Source organism: Cebidichthys violaceus, unplaced genomic scaffold (genome assembly GCF_023349555.1).
Source record: "Cebidichthys violaceus isolate CVI_PGR_0920_01 unplaced genomic scaffold, fCebVio1.0.p SCAF_50, whole genome shotgun sequence".
NCBI lineage: Eukaryota > Metazoa > Chordata > Actinopteri > Perciformes > Stichaeidae > Cebidichthys > Cebidichthys violaceus.
Window position 1 is genome coordinate 676,762 of NW_027176706.1, and position 16,713 is coordinate 693,474.

The following is a 16,713-nucleotide window of genomic DNA, read 5'->3' on the forward strand; positions in this document are numbered from 1 at the left end:
TCTCTATGTTTAAAGAGCTGAGGGAGGCGTGGACTTGACTTCTCAAATAGCTACCTCCCACAGGTGTAAACCGGTCAATCGGACGCACCTTGGACTTGGCGTCAGTACTTCCCTCCGACTTCTTGCCCCCGCGAGAAAACCAGCCAATCACAAGGCAGCCCGCGAAATGTTAACCGTGTGTATCGAAATGTGTATATACTGCATCAGCATGGTCACGCCGCTGCGCCGCACTTGTTCTATGCACTGGGATACACAGAAATCAGGTCAGGTGGTAAAAAAGGACTTTCCACGAAAAAGAGAGGGTATGTTATTTAGACACTTATACGGCGCTTACACTCTTTGTTTTATGAGGACCTCGGCATGGTCCTTATATACCATATACGTCCTCATAATGTTGGTGTGTAGTCAGGTGAAAAGTCCAAATATACCATATCAACACACACACACATACATGTCCGTATGGTGGTCCTCTCTTTTAAACCCTGTGGCACTCATTTGTGCTTTCAATCACCCGCTGCAGCTGGCATCCAGGGAAAGGGCGGCACCTGAGAGGACACAAACAGGACACGTAACATGGACCATAAACAAATAATTTTGAAATTAAATACTACCCACGACAGTTGTAGTTTATGGATATTGGAAATTCAACAATTAAAAAACTAGCAAAAGAACTCCTCAGTTGTGGCTTAAACAATGATTAAAAGCTAAAATAGGAATTCTTTAAATTTAACGTCACACATGTTGCAATAAAAGAAGAAAATAACTAAAGAAACTGATTTGGTGCACAAACTTGACCTTTTATTAACAAAAGAAAATATTATTTTGGAAGAAGAAATCAAATTGAAGGACATTCAGCTACAACTAGATCAAATGTGTTTAGACTTGACATAAGATTTGTTAATTAGCTCAAGAGCTAAGAGACTAGAGGAAGGGGAAAAGAACACACATCTTTTTTAAAGGAAATTATTAACTGTCCTTAATATTGATGGTGCTACCTCCAAAGATCTAAAGTTAATCTCCAATTTTGTCACTGCACTTCATGAAAATTATGTAAATCCAAATGTAATGCAAACAGTTTAAGTTATCTGGAAAAACATATACCTGTATCCCCTCAATTGATGAAGAACTTAAATCTATGTGTGACTCTGAGTAGACAGCGAATCAAATCAGAGAGGCATTATTCATAATGAAAAAAGACTAATCCCATCTAATAATGGTCTATCTTTAGAATTGTAAATGCACGATGGGAATTTATTCAAAATCCATTAATCTGAATTTACAAAGATTGCATAAGTCGGGGAGAGATGGCAACTATGATCAAACAAATCATTATATGTCTTATCCCCAAACCCAATAAAGACCCTTCAATAATATGAAATTGGCATAACTCTTAACAATAGATTATATGATTTTGGCCTTATTATATGCAAACTGATTAAAGAAAGGGCTGGATCCCATTATTATTTATAACAGGATTTATGAAAAATCTACATATTAGTTGTCACAAAACGATCATTTTAGATTTGTTGGATTATACAGATGCAGTTTAAGTCTAAGACTCGTATTTAGTTTCTTTTAAAAGGCCTTTGACACAATCAAACAAATGTTTATTTTACAGTCCCTGAAAACATTTGGCTTTGGCAATAACTTTGTTAACACTGTCAGTATGTTTCACAAAGATATTAACAGCTCGGCTATAATTAATTTAAAACCTTCAAAAGATTCAGAAAGGTATGAACACAAAACACATTGTAAAAAATTAATTTCAACTGATTATTAACTGTGATATCGCTCATTTACAGAATCACACATTTCAAAGCCAGAAAAAGAACATCAAGTTCCAAATGTACATATTTCAAAAGACATAGCAAGCGTTCATAAAACATATATGGGAATAGTTTATTAGGAGTATTAGGAATACAAATTAAATATGACAAAAACCAAACATGTTTATATTTTTCAAATTAATTTCAAACCTCCCTACATGCTCTGAAGTCACAAGCAGAAATCCTTTTTTTAACAGCAAACATGCAAATAAAGTTATATTTGCAATGAACTGCAAGTGACACAACAAACAGATAAATGATATATGATGTTCTGTAGATACACAGCATGCAACCAAATATATAAATCCACAAAAGACATTTTTATCACTGATGGTGTAGAAAATATTTAGTGAAACTGAAATAGGAACTGAGAGATTGTGTTGCAGTTAAAACCACGATGTCCGCTGCACAATGAGCACTCAGCCGCACAACTCTAAAAAAAAGGCAGAAAATGTAAATCATACATGTGATTTAAAGGATAAGTTGGAAATTTGGGGAAAAACAATTATTGTCTTTCATGTGAAAAAACAGATAAGAAGATCAATATCACTCTTGTATTTGTACAGCTATCATACGCTTAGCTTAGCACAAAGACTGGAACCAGATGTAAACAGCTGGGCTGGTTCTTTTCTAGAAATCTGTCTTGCAGCACCTCTAAAACTCACTCAGATTCAGATATGCAATTAAAGCAACCAACCCACAAAATAATGATCCCCGCTATTTAGAAAAATACAAAAAGTACCTTCATCTTTCTTCTTCTTTTGCTCTTTGTGAAAAGCCTGCCCATCCGTCAGGGTCCAGCGGAGTTTAAAGTCTGATAACCCATGTTTCTCCAGTTTAGCATGCAGCTGTAGAGAAATAGATAAAGTTGAATCTGTGATTATCACATCATAACCTTATGACCTTTAATACACATCTCCTTTGTTCTCCATCCACTAATGAACATAAATGTTACTCAGAGATTTCTTACCTTCTTGAAATTTTTAAATTGTATTTTCTTTTGTGTAAATTTTAAATCTTTGTATAAAAAAGCACAGGCACTTGTGCACCAGTGTTCAGAATCTAAACAAACAAAAGAGCAAAGTTGTAAGAAAACCCTGAAACGGTGTGTTTATTTTCTCTGATGGAAGCTGCAAATGTTAACATGGCCTGCTGCCAGTAGTAAGCTAGTTTACACCCAAACCAAGGAGAATACCATCAGTTTACTGAGTTAATTTGTGGGGTTACAGGTTACTTTAGAAAAAGCCCCATTCAGGACTAGCACCACCTCTGTTATGGAGCCGGTCGAGGATGCTCCTTCATGAGTGTTTAGCAAACGTTCCTGGGGAAGTTGACACTGTAAAACCATTGTTACCAGGGGTAGTGTAGGTTAAGCAGCTTGAAGATGACTGTACCTGCTCTAAAATCTGCTGCTGAAGGGCGGGATCAGTCAGGTCGGCCTCAGACTGGAACCTTAACTTGAACGTTTGTTGCTTACGTGAATGAACATTTTGACAGATGAAATAGTTAGTCATGTTACAGTCAACATCCCACCATGTTCCTGTGGTTGGGTTGACCGCGGCACAGGATTTCACCGTCTCCGTTCTTTTCTTGGGCTGATTCTCTTCCCAGTTAGTGAAGGTGGTGGGGGTCTGGTCGGACCAGTTAGCCCAGGTCTTTCTGTGGAGACCGATCCAGGTGTAGTCTGTCAGCAGTGAGGAGATGTCATTATTCTCAGACGGGGTCCTCACACTGGCGAGGTCTGTGTAGTTGGATTTACAGTATGTCCTAGCATCGTACCAAGTCATCAGAGTGTTCACTAAAATGTAATGGGAAGGACCTTTTTCTGAAAGACAACAGAAGAAATGAAGGACAACAGGTTGAACTGTGGGTTAACATTTTGCCATGAAGGTAAAGAAAGGTAGATTTACAGTCTCTGCAGTATTTTCTGACTAATAATATATATTATTGATATATATATATATATATATATAAACTATTGTAAAACACACATTCTACTGATGTTTTTCTACTGTCTTAAGGTGCGTTCACACCATTACTCGTGGGGGACCATTTATGATCATTCGCCCAAGACGCCCCCGGAGAGGTCTGAATTGAGACACACCTCACTTCACCGCTTCGTACCCGGTACGTTGCCAAAAAGTCTCATCTGATTTTCTTAATTGGCTGGCAACACTTTGACACCTGACAAACCAATACAGTAAGGACACGAGAGGTGGGCAACTCGAACTGTAGGACACTTAAGTACTTTTCCAAACTATATTTCTCTGACTATGAACACAAATGCAAATGTGCTGTTTTACAGAAATTTTAAAGAACACATGCAAACAAATTGGCAGGGCGCTACATGTAAATACTGAATGATAGATATTTTTATTTGTTACTGATTGATAGTTATTGGAACATCTGTTTTTACTGTTGTTTTAAGGTTTTACAATGTTGTTTTAGTTTTTGTACCACTTTGGTGTTATTAATGTTAGTATATTACTGATAAATATCACATGAGCTTGAAACTGGTCAGAGTTTAAAAACAATATGTCCAACTTAATGCAAGCTTATAATCTAACTTGACTTCTTGCTTGAGTTATAAGGCAACTTGCAACTGAACTCAGTAAACATCTTTCTTACCATAATAGCAGACTGATGGACGTGGACCCGAACAACTTCCATCATTCCAAAGCCCATCTGTTCTCATCAAAGTGCAGGTCTCGTTGTAGTCCTTATTATTAGGCTCACCTGTTCTCCAGTTACTATACTCATTATTCAAGTCTGCATTTCCCAATGCCCACTTCTATTTGGTTGCTATCAGTGGTTTAGGAAACACTAAAGTAATTATGTAAAACCCAATGTCTTCATCTCACTTGTCCTTTATTATCAGAGCTTCAACTCAAATTTGCATTCACTATCAGGTGGTGAAATGAAGCATATGACCTACTGCTCCAGAGTCATTCACATAATTAAAAAGGACATATTATACAAATTATCAGGTTCATATTTTACATGTTGTTGTTCTACTAGAACACACTTGCATGCTGTAATATTTAAATAACACTTTATTCTTCTCATGATTTCTGCCAGTCTGCTTTGATTGGTCACTATTTCCAGGGCTGCCTGTCAAACAAGCGTTGTCTGAACAGCTTTACTAGTATTAATGGTCTATCTTTAGAATTTTAAATGCATGATGGGAAATTATTCAGAACGCATTAATCTTAATGTACAAAGATTGCATAAGTCGGGGAGAGATGGCAACTTTGATCAAACAAATCATTATATATCTTATCCCCAAACCCAATAAAGACCCTTTATTAATACGAAATTGGCAAAACTCTTTCAACAGTAGATTAAACGATTTTGGCCTGAATATATGCAAACTGATTACAGAAAGTACTGGATCCCATTATTGCTCAAAACAGGATTTTTGAAAAATCTACATATTATTTGTAACACAAGGATCATTTTAGATTTGTTGGATTATACAGATGAAGTTTAAGTCTAAGACTCTTATTTAGATTCTTTTAAAAGGCATTTGACACAATCAAACAAACATTTACTTTACAGTCCCTGAAAACATTTGGCTTTTGCAATAACTTTGTTAACACTGTCAGTATGTTTCACAAAGATATCAACAGCTTGGATATAATTCATTTAAATACCTCAAAAGATTCCAGGTCAGTGTTTTTTCATGTTCTCTATTTATTTAAGATCTTACAAAAGGTATGAACACAAAACACATTGTAAAAAATGACTTTTAACTGATTATTAATTGTGATGCCGTTCATTTACAGAATCACACATTTCAAAGCCAGAAAAAGATAAACATCAAGTTCAACATGTACACATTTCAAAAGACACAGCAAGTGCTCATAAAACATATATGGGAATAGTTTATTAGGAGTATTAGGAATACAAATTAAATAAGACAAAAACCAAACATGTTTATATTTTTTAAACTAATTACAAACCTCCCTACATGCTCTGAAGTCACAAGCAGAAATAAAAAATGTTAACAACAAACATGCAAATAAAGTTCTATTTGCAACGGATTGCAAGTGACACAACAAACAGATAAATGATATATGATGTTCTGTAGATACACAGCATGCAACCAAACATATAAATCCACAAAAGACATTTTTATCACTGATGGTGTAGAAAATATTTAGTGAAACTGAAATAGGAACTGAGAGATTGTGTTGCAGTTAAAACCACAATGTCCGCTGCACAATGAGCACTCAGCCACACGACCCTAAAAAAAAGGCAGAAAATATAAATCATACATGTGGTTTAAAGGATTAGTTGTAAATTTGGGGGAAAACAATTATTGTCTTTCATGTGAAAAATCAGATAGGAAGATCAATATCACTCTTGTATTTGTACAGCTATCATACGCTTAGCTTAGCTTAGCTTAGCTTAGCACAAAGACTGGAACCAGAAGTAAACAGCTGGGCTGGTTCTTTCCAGAAATCTGTCTTGCAGCACCTCTAAAACTCACTATCATATCTTGTTTGTGCAACTTGCCAGGTATATGCTAGCTGTCCCCCCCTATATTAAGTCTCTGCTAATATTAAATGAACAGATATATCAGTGTTATCAATCTTCTCATCTGACTTTCAGCAAGGAAGCAAATTAGCTTATTTCACAAAATGTCCAACTAATGCTTAATGCTCTTATTGTATTCGTATTACTTTTTTGCACTAACTGTTTTTCTTTGTTTCTGCTCTGTACTTTGGCTCTGAGTTATGCTCTGCTTCATGCTCTTAGATGCTTGTTTGGAAAAGGAGATGTACTTATGACTTCTGGTGACTAGTAGTTCTTTTGATTACCAATGTTGAATGCACTTATTGTAAGTCGCTTTGGATAAAAGCATCTGCTAAATGACTGTAATGTAATGTAATGCTTCAGATAAGCAATTGAAGCAACCAACCCACAAAATAATGATCTCCGCTATTTAGAAAAATACAAAAAGTACCTTCATCTTTCTTCTTCTTTTGCTCTTTGTGAAAAGCCTGCCCATCCGTCTGGGTCCAGCGGAGTTTAAAGTCTGATAACCCATGTTTCTCCAGTTTAGCATGCAGCTGTAGAGAAATAGATAAAGTTAAATCTGTGAATATCACATCATAACCTTATGACCTTTAATACACATCTCCTTTTGTTCTCCATCCACTAATGAACATAAATGTTACTCAGAGATTTCTTACCTTCTTGAAATTTTTAAATTGTATTTTCTTTTGTGTAAATTTTAAATCTTTGTATACAAAAGCACAGGCACTTGTGCACCAGTGTTCAGAATCTAAACAAACAAAAGAGCAAAGTTGTAAGAAAACCCTGAAACGGTGTTTATTTTCTCTGATGGAAGCTGCAAATGTTAACATGGCCTGCTGCCAGTAGTCAGCTAGTTTACACCCAAACCAAGGAGAATACCATCAGTTTACAGTTAATTTGTGGGGTTACAGGTTACTATAGAAACGCCCCATTCAGGACTAGCACCACCTCTGTTATGGAGCCGGTCCAAGATGCTCCTTCATGAGCGTTTAGCAAACGTTCCTGGGGAAGTTGACACTGTAAAAACCATTGTTGCCAGGGGTAGTGTAGGTTAAGCAGCTTCAAGATTACTGTACCTGCTCTAAAATCTGCTGCTGAAGGGCGGGATCAGTCAGGTCGGCCTCAGACTGGAACCTTAACTTGAACGTTTGTTGCTGACGTGAATAAACATTTTGACAGATGAAATAGTTAGTCATGTTACAGTCAACATCCCACCACGTTCCTGTGGTTGGGTTTACTGCGGCACAGGATTTCATCGTCTGCGATTTTAGGTTTGGCTGGTTCTTTTTCCAGTTAGTGAAGGTGGTGGGGGTTTGGTCGGACCAGTAAGCCCAGGTATGTCTGTGGAGACCGATCCAGGTGTTCGTTGTCAGCAGTGGGGAGATCTCATTACTCTCAGACAGGTTCCTCACACTGGTGAGGTCTGTGTAATTGGATCTACAGTATGTCCTAGCATCGTACCAAGTCATCAGAGTGTTCACTAAAATGTAATGGGAAGGACCTTTATCTGAAAGAAAAAAGAAGAAATAAAGGACAATAAGTTGAACTGTGGGTTGGCATTTTGCCATGAAGGTAAATAAAGATACATTTGCAGTAGAGCCACCTTTGAAGTCTCTGCAGTATTCAAAAATGTAAAACACACATTCTACAGTCTTAGACACATTTCTATAATTCAAATCCAAAATTCAACACAAAGATGAAATAATTACGGTGTTTATAATTTTATTTAATCATTTTCAATACAAGCTGACAGGAGAAACAAGTGAAGAGCGACATAAAAAGGGACAGTTAGTGAACATAGAGGGTGAGAAATAGAAGAGTAGTGTATTTTTTGTTGTATTTTCAGATTGTGGATCATTCATTGCAAACTTTAACCTGATTCTATGTATTACTGCATGGCAGATCATTTATGCCCCTGAACCCCCCCTTTGTGACCGTGGCTAAGTAGAGAACAGGGCCGCCTTTCAATTAGAGGGTAGGTGGTTTGATCCCCTGCTCTGCTAGTCTCATGTCAATGTGTCCTTGAGCAAGACACTTAACCCCAAAATTGCTCTCATAGCTGCTGCGCCTACGGTAGATAGATACTGAATTGTAAGTCGCTTTGGATAAAAGCGTCTGCTAAATGACTGTAATGTAATGTAATGTGAAGTTTTTGGACGTCAGTATTCCCAAAACTTGACATTAGACCATAATTCAGTAAATTTTCTCCTTGCTTGAGTTATAAAGCAACTTGCAACTGAACTCAGTAAACATTTTTCTTACCATAATAGCAGACTGCAGAATGTAAAGACGAACAACTTTTGTCATCCAAATCCCCATCTGTTCTCATCAAAGCACAGGTCTCGTTGTAGTCCTTTCTATCAGGATCACCTATTCTCCAGTTACTATACTCATTATTCAAGTCTACATTTCCCAGTGCCCACTTCCACCCTTTCATTTTTTCATCATGAAGCCCTATCCACGTGTAGTTTCCAACGCCCTGCAATACTCTGAGCAGCCTGTCGTTGTCGCTTTGATTTTCTACGGTGGCAAGGTCAGTGAACTTCTCTCTGCAGTAACTCTGAGCGTCGGTCCAGGTCTTCAACATCTCTACATAGTGGTACTCTCTGATGACGTTTGTAGACCGAGCAGACAGCACTGATGGATAAAGGACTGTTTTTAATGTACACTCATTTATTCTACTGTAGTTCAATAACCATGCAACAAAAAACAACCATTGTTAAATGTATATCATTATCACCACTGTAAATATGTGTGACTGACTCACTCACACACACAACTTTCACAATCATTTCTCTGACCTGAGAGAGCGAGCACAAACAGCAGTGTCTTCTTCATCCTGGAAATAAAAACATGTTAACTTTGTGCAGTTGTTTTTTACACAGGATATGAGACAGAAAATTTACTAAAAGTAAAAATGCCACAGATTACTTAAACTGTACATAAACAAAGCCAAACAAATATAATTTTTAAGACAAAAGTCCAGGTGGATTTGTGGGGAGTGTTGATAGTTTGACTCATTGTCGTGGAGTTTAAGTTTGTCTGCTTCCATTGATTTGTATGTACCCATGTATTTGTTTATTCCATTTAGGACCACTTTGTGTTTTTAGAAATGGTTTTAAGTATCACCCTCTGGGATTTCTGCATCATGATACTCTTTATATTTGTTGTGCTTTTAAATTCCTAATAAAAATCAAATCCATTCAAATGGGATTAGTGATGAGAAACTTTTGTTTTAGCTCAAGTTTTAAATCGAGGAATGATACCTTAATTCAGTGTTTTTCAACCTTTGCTGAGCTGAGGCACATTTTTTACATTAAAAAGATCCCGCGGCACACCAACAACCAAAAAAGTTCCAAAATGACACTTTTTAGCATAATGCAGCATATATGCCATGGATGTCAAACTCAATCACAGAGAGGGCCAACATTTTAAATTGGGACAACGTTGAGGGCCAAATAGGGTCAACATTTAATAAACAGGATAAAAGGGATATTGGACAAAGTGCAAAAAGAAATTATTTTATGCACATGTACCAGAGCCAGATGTTTGGCATCTTTTCTTTGCTGCCAGTTCATTAATATATGTGTCATTGCACTGGAGGTCTATCAGCTCCATTTGGATGTGCACAGGCGCTCTTTCCACGTCAACTGCAAACGGATTGCTGAGTAGTTCAAATTAAATTTCTGAACTGCAAAGTCGGCAAATTGCCGAGTGAACTCTGTGCCAAGTGCGCCCAGTTAATCAGCAAAATGCGCAGTCTGGAACACAGCGGTGGGGACACGGACAGTGACTCAAGTTTCCTTTCTCCATCTGAGTCTCCCACAGGAGCAGTTTGGCTTGGAAAGCTCTCACTGCATCATATATGTCTGTGATCACACATGTCTCGTGATCATACATGTCAGTGATCACACGTCCCCGTCCCTGAAGCTGGAGGTTTAGCGCAGTGAGATGCTTCGTTATGTCACGCAAAAAGGCCAGCTCACATTGTCACGTTTCGTCCCGGAGCTCTGTGGTGAGCCAGTTATGATAGACATGATATTTTCTCGCGGGCCGGATATAATTGTACCGAGGGCCACTGACAACTTAATGACAAGTCTCTCTCATTTGTTGATCCTTACTAGGCTTTTCATCTGGGTTAGAATGTTGTCCAGGGCCCGGTTCAGAGTCTGCATTTTTCCTTTTCAAATATTTCTCCATCGCTGTTCGTCTTGTCACGCAATCTCTCCCGTGCGTCATTTAATTCTTAAATTAACAAGGTCATTATTGCGCTACCTACTGTCACCCACTGGCATGTAAGAGTATTTATTACTTAGCCAGCCACTATATTGCAGGCTCAGACGCTCAACAATGGCAAAGTATTTGCAGAAACTAAATAATATTTTTTTGCACCGATTAAGTGATATTGGACATTTTCCCACGGCACACCTGACGATCTCTCATGGCACACTGGTGTGACCGCGACACGGTGGTTGAAAATCACTGCCTTAATTATTGGCATATAAAATTATTGGCATATAAAATTTAATTTAATGACCTTAAACTTCACAACTAAATCATCATATAACAGGTCTAAAAGTTGTATAGTGAGGTAAGCATATGAAACTCAAAGAAGAAGATAGAAAACATCAAAGAAAGGAAGAAGATCATCAGGCCTACCTCAGAAAGTTCCAGCTCTTGTTCCTCCACTTTGTTTCAACACATCTCAAACCTTTAGTTGGTGTTCTCTTACTTTTATTCACTTGCTCTCCTCCGTCTCCAAGGGTAATTATGCAAAGTAATGTCATTGATTTAATTCTGACTTTGGATTAAAGTATGTAGAAACATACAAATCAAGGTGGTGAAATTGAGCTTGTGACCTTAAACTCAGTCACGACCAAACAATCATGAAAGCAACTGGTATTAGTATAAAGAGTAGTTAACCCATATGATAACGTCATTTTAGAGAATGTCTATCAAACCAGCACCTGCATATCTTGATGAACTGGAGAGGCTGGAGCCTATCCCAGCATGCACTGGTGGAGGAACACAGACAGATACATACAATTTATTACGGAGCTTTTTGTTGATTGAGGAGTTCATACATTCACTTTGATAATTGATAGAAACCTTCATTATGAACATTAATATTCATGTATTTTAAAAGTAGCAACACTACAATGTTAACGTTACAAGTGAAAGCTCTGCATTCAAAACTGTATTTGAGGAAAAGTAACTATGAAGAGTAAAATGTACTAAAAGTCAACAACAAGTGAAGTATCAAAATATGTAATTTTTGAAATAACATTTGTCCTCAAAATACCATCTGTTGAAGTCTTTGGTACCATAGTTTAACATTTCCCATCTGGCAAAGTTGATTGGGAAATATATTTGGTTGCTATCAGTGGTTTAGGAAACACGAAAGTAATTATGTAAAACCCAAAGTCTTCATCTCACTTGTCATTTATTAGCAGAGCTTTAACTCAAATTTGCATTCACTATCAGGTGGTGAAATGAAGCATACGACCTACTGCTCCAGGGTCATTCACATAGTTAAAAAGGACATATTATACAAATTATCAGGTTCCTATTTTACATTTTGTTGTTCTACTAGAACACACTTGCATGCTGTAATATTTAAAAAACACTTTATTCCTTCTCATGCTTTCTGCCAGTCTGCTTTGATTGCTCACTGTTTCCAGGGCTGCCTGTCAAACAAGCGTTGTCTGAACAGCTTTACTAGTGGCAGCCGGGCCTCAGTGTGTCTCTGCACTGAGGGTTAGAAGCACTTTTACCGTGAATAATAACATAGTTAAAAGTTTATTGATCAAAAACTAAACACAGCATGAGTTCCAGCAGGAATCTGATCAAACTCTGAGAGGAATAAACAACATCTGCAGACAACATTACAGCTTTTGCTCTGTTTAATAATCCTATATATAGCTCTTTGTCATGTTAGCTTAGCATTTACATTTTACATAAACTCAGTGAACCGTAAACATACTTTCTGTTTTACATTTGTCAGCATGTCAAGAAAACTGCAGGTGTAATTACTCATCTTATATAAGCGTGAGTTGGTCTTCCTTGTCAGACAGTCATTACCATATTTATGTTGTGAAAGTTTTGTCAAAACTGCAGATTATGTTTGAAACACTTTCAAATACTGTTGAGAATACTGTAGAACTCATATTGTCATCAGTCTAGTCAAATTAAGTTTGACTGAAACATAAATGTGTTGTGTTGCTCACAGTCAGTATTTGTTACCTTTAGAATAGAATTACATTTTCATAGTCAGGATGTTAAATGGACTTTCTTTTTTTTTACTCTTCTGCATGCATAAAATCCAATATGTTTTTCTTATCACATGAAGATCATTAAATGTATATTATTTTTTTAAATGACAAAAACCCTAAAATAAAGCTCTTTATTCATGGCCTGACATTGAAATATAAATTGGGAACACCTAATGCAAAAAGTATCAAAGCCATAACTTGTATGTAAAGTGTCCAGATCACGTGCTCCATCAGTAAAGGGTTACTTCTGGACTGAAGTTGTGTCAGATGCTGATGGAGCTCTCAGGTCAGTGGTCATCCTGGTGCGTCTTCTCCTCTGATGGTTTCTCTTACTGTGAGGAGAGTCTGGTGGGTTCAGGAACACCTCATCAGACAGCAGCTTCAGGACCGATCATCAGGTCACTCAGATCCATTGTAAAACATGGCAGATTCAGTGTTAGATTATACTTTCATGTAATAATATCATGGTGTATGAAAAGTCATAGTTTAATACAACATCATCATCTCAGATATGTGGTTGTGGCGACAGCTACAAACGAGGTGAAAAGATGTCGGTGATGTTTGCTATATAAGAGGACTGAGGACTTGGTGGCTGTAATGAACGTCCAGATGACATGGATGATCGAGACCCTCCGAGGTTAAACTAAACTTCACAGAACAATAACCTTGTTCCGTTGCTCTTCTCCAACCTTTCAGTGACGGATGCCTGGCTCACACACACACACACACACACACACACACACACACAGGTAGGTATGTAATAGGTGGACTTTTTTTTCGCCATACAGGCCTCGTTGTGGTTTGGATTGACTACCCTTTCCTGAGGTCCCACAGCTTTGGCAGTTAGGTTAAAACACTCCAAAAAATCAGAAAAAAATTCAGCTCACTTTAGATTTCAGATATAACCTACACAACTTCATACACAGCAACCTAATTATATTGTGGTATAGGCAGACAGTTCTATTTTGACAAAAGTGTGACTTATAAGGAGCAAAAAAACACTGTTGGGTCTTTAAAGGGACAATGATCCCGCCCTCCTAATTAACATAAATACACAGTTCTGACAGGACACAGCATTACTGGAACAGTCAATTTAATATCAAAATGAATCTTAATGGATGAACAAATTTGAGGCATGTAAACACAACATTCAAAGGTGGCCCCTTCTAGAGTGAGAGAGTATATATATATGGATGGTTAGGTACTTCATCTTGGAATTAGGGTTTACATTGTCATCGTTTACAAGCCTTCCAAGTGACCCATCCTCTTTTGCTGCATCAATACTACAAAAACTCAAGTAAATATTAGTTTCATAACAGTAAGTATATAAAATAAAGGCAATGTGTCATTTAATTTTGATTAGACTGAGCATTGACATAATACGCACCACCATAATTTTCCATTTAAATGAAACTCGAGGTCGTGGTAAAGTCTGTCTCCTCTCACATTCTTGCTGGCTTATTAGTTCACCTCTGTATTCTAACAGAAATTCTCCTTTTTCAAATGGAGCACAGGTGAAGATGCCGCGACCTAGTTCATATACACAGAAAAAACATCTGTTAAGTTTATTCATACTTTAATCGTAATTACGAAATCAGAACATTCAACTTACCTTTGAAGGCATTGATGTATTTGATGTCAAATCCCACTTTGTAACCTCCAGTATCAATGTCAAATTTTGCATCATCCTTTGGATTTATGCGTCTACGCCGTTGCATATTTTTTTGCTGAAATTACCAAAGAAGATGGTTGTCAGGATTGTTATCTTCATTTATAGGACATGCGTGATCAGAAAACATTCTATAGCCGTGTAAACCAGTAATATACTGGGATGAAATATGAAAAAAAATGCATAACTGCTCTATTCATATTTTTATTTGACACTGCTTGACGGGTTTACATTTTAAGAATATCTTTAGACTATTTAAGATTAAATGTAGAAGTTAAGTAAGTCCCTTGCTTCGTTTTTTCCTTCCAAAACTCGTTAGCTCTTTTGCTAACGCTAGCTAACGTTAGCTAACACACCATGAGGCTTGACACTACCCTTAAAAATCACAAAGCATGCCATCATAGCTCACCTCACGCTGTCTCATATTCTCCAGTCTTAACTGAATCACCTGCAGCCAGTTCCGTTTTATACTTACAAATATAAATGCTTACCTGGTGGTGTTTAATCCTCCATTAGTCCATGAGTCCATTCACTTGCGTTCCATGTCTGTCTCTATGTTTAAAGAGCTGAGGGAGGCGTGGACTTGACTTCTCAAGTAGCTACCTCCCACAGGTGTAAACCGGTCAATCGGACGCACCTTGGACTTGGCGTCAGTACTTCCCTCCGACTTCTTGCCCCCGCGAGAAAACCAGCCAATCACAAGGCAGCCCGCGAAATGTTAACCGTGTGTATCGAAATGTGTATATACTGCATCAGCATGGTCACGCCGCTGCGCCGCACTTGTTCTATGCACTGGGATACACAGAAATCAGGTCAGGTGGTAAAAAAGGACTTTCCACGAAAAAGAGAGGGTATGTTATTTAGACACTTATACGGCGCTTACACTCTTTGTTTCATGAGGACCTCGGCATGGTCCTTATATACCATATACGTCCTCATAATGTTGGTGTGTAGTCAGGTGAAAAGTCCAAATATACCATATCAACACACACACACATACATGTCCGTATGGTGGTCCTCTCTTTTAAACCCTGTGGCACTCATTTGTGCTTTCAATCACCCGCTGCAGCTGGCATCCAGGGAAAGGGCGGCACCTGAGAGGACACAAACAGGACACGTAACATGGACCATAAACAAATAATTTTGAAATTAAATACTACCCACGACAGTTGTAGTTTATGGATATTGGAAATTCAACAATTAAAAAACTAGCAAAAGAACTCCTCAGTTGTGGCTTAAACAATGATTAAAAGCTAAAATAGGAATTCTTTAAATTTAACGTCACACATGTTGCAATAAAAGAAGAAAATAACTAAAGAAACTGATTTGGTGCACAAACTTGACCTTTTATTAACAAAAGAAAATATTATTTTGGAAGAAGAAATCAAATTGAAGGACATTCAGCTACAACTAGATCAAATGTGTTTAGACTTGACATAAGATTTGTTAATTAGCTCAAGAGCTAAGAGACTAGAGGAAGGGGAAAAGAACACACATCTTTTTTAAAGGAAATTATTAACTGTCCTTAATATTGATGGTGCTACCTCCAAAGATCTAAAGTTAATCTCCAATTTTGTCACTGCACTTCATGAAAATTATGTAAATCCAAATGTAATGCAAACAGTTTAAGTTATCTGGAAAAACATATACCTGTATCCCCTCAATTGATGAAGAACTTAAATCTATGTGTGACTCTGAGTAGACAGCGAATCAAATCAGAGAGGCATTATTCATAATGAAAAAAGACTAATCCCATCTAATAATGGTCTATCTTTAGAATTGTAAATGCACGATGGGAATTTATTCAAAATCCATTAATCTGAATTTACAAAGATTGCATAAGTCGGGGAGAGATGGCAACTATGATCAAACAAATCATTATATGTCTTATCCCCAAACCCAATAAAGACCCTTCAATAATATGAAATTGGCATAACTCTTAACAATAGATTATATGATTTTGGCCTTATTATATGCAAACTGATTAAAGAAAGGGCTGGATCCCATTATTATTTATAACAGGATTTATGAAAAATCTACATATTAGTTGTCACAAAACGATCATTTTAGATTTGTTGGATTATACAGATGCAGTTTAAGTCTAAGACTCGTATTTAGTTTCTTTTAAAAGGCCTTTGACACAATCAAACAAATATTTATTTTACAGTCCCTGAAAACATTTGGCTTTGGCAATAACTTTGTTAACACTGTCAGTATGTTTCACAAAGATATTAACAGCTCGGCTATAATTAATTTAAAACCTTCAAAAGATTCAGAAAGGTATGAACACAAAACACATTGTAAAAAATTAATTTCAACTGATTATTAACTGTGATATCGCTCATTTACAGAATCACACATTTCAAAGCCAGAAAAAGAACATCAAGTTCCAAATGTACATATT

General features: G+C 37.1%; 1 long non-coding RNA gene across 1 annotated transcript; it reads right to left on the minus strand.

Annotated features, from left to right (window-relative positions):
• Positions 1–14,083: 14,083 nt before the first annotated feature.
• Positions 14,084–14,858, minus strand: LOC137888012 (uncharacterized). The gene is made up of 3 exons (XR_011105091.1): positions 14,801–14,858; positions 14,253–14,367; positions 14,084–14,170 (listed from the first exon to the last, which is right to left on the minus strand). It is a non-coding gene; the product is annotated as an uncharacterized lncRNA (long non-coding RNA).
• Positions 14,859–16,713: the final 1,855 nt, after the last annotated feature.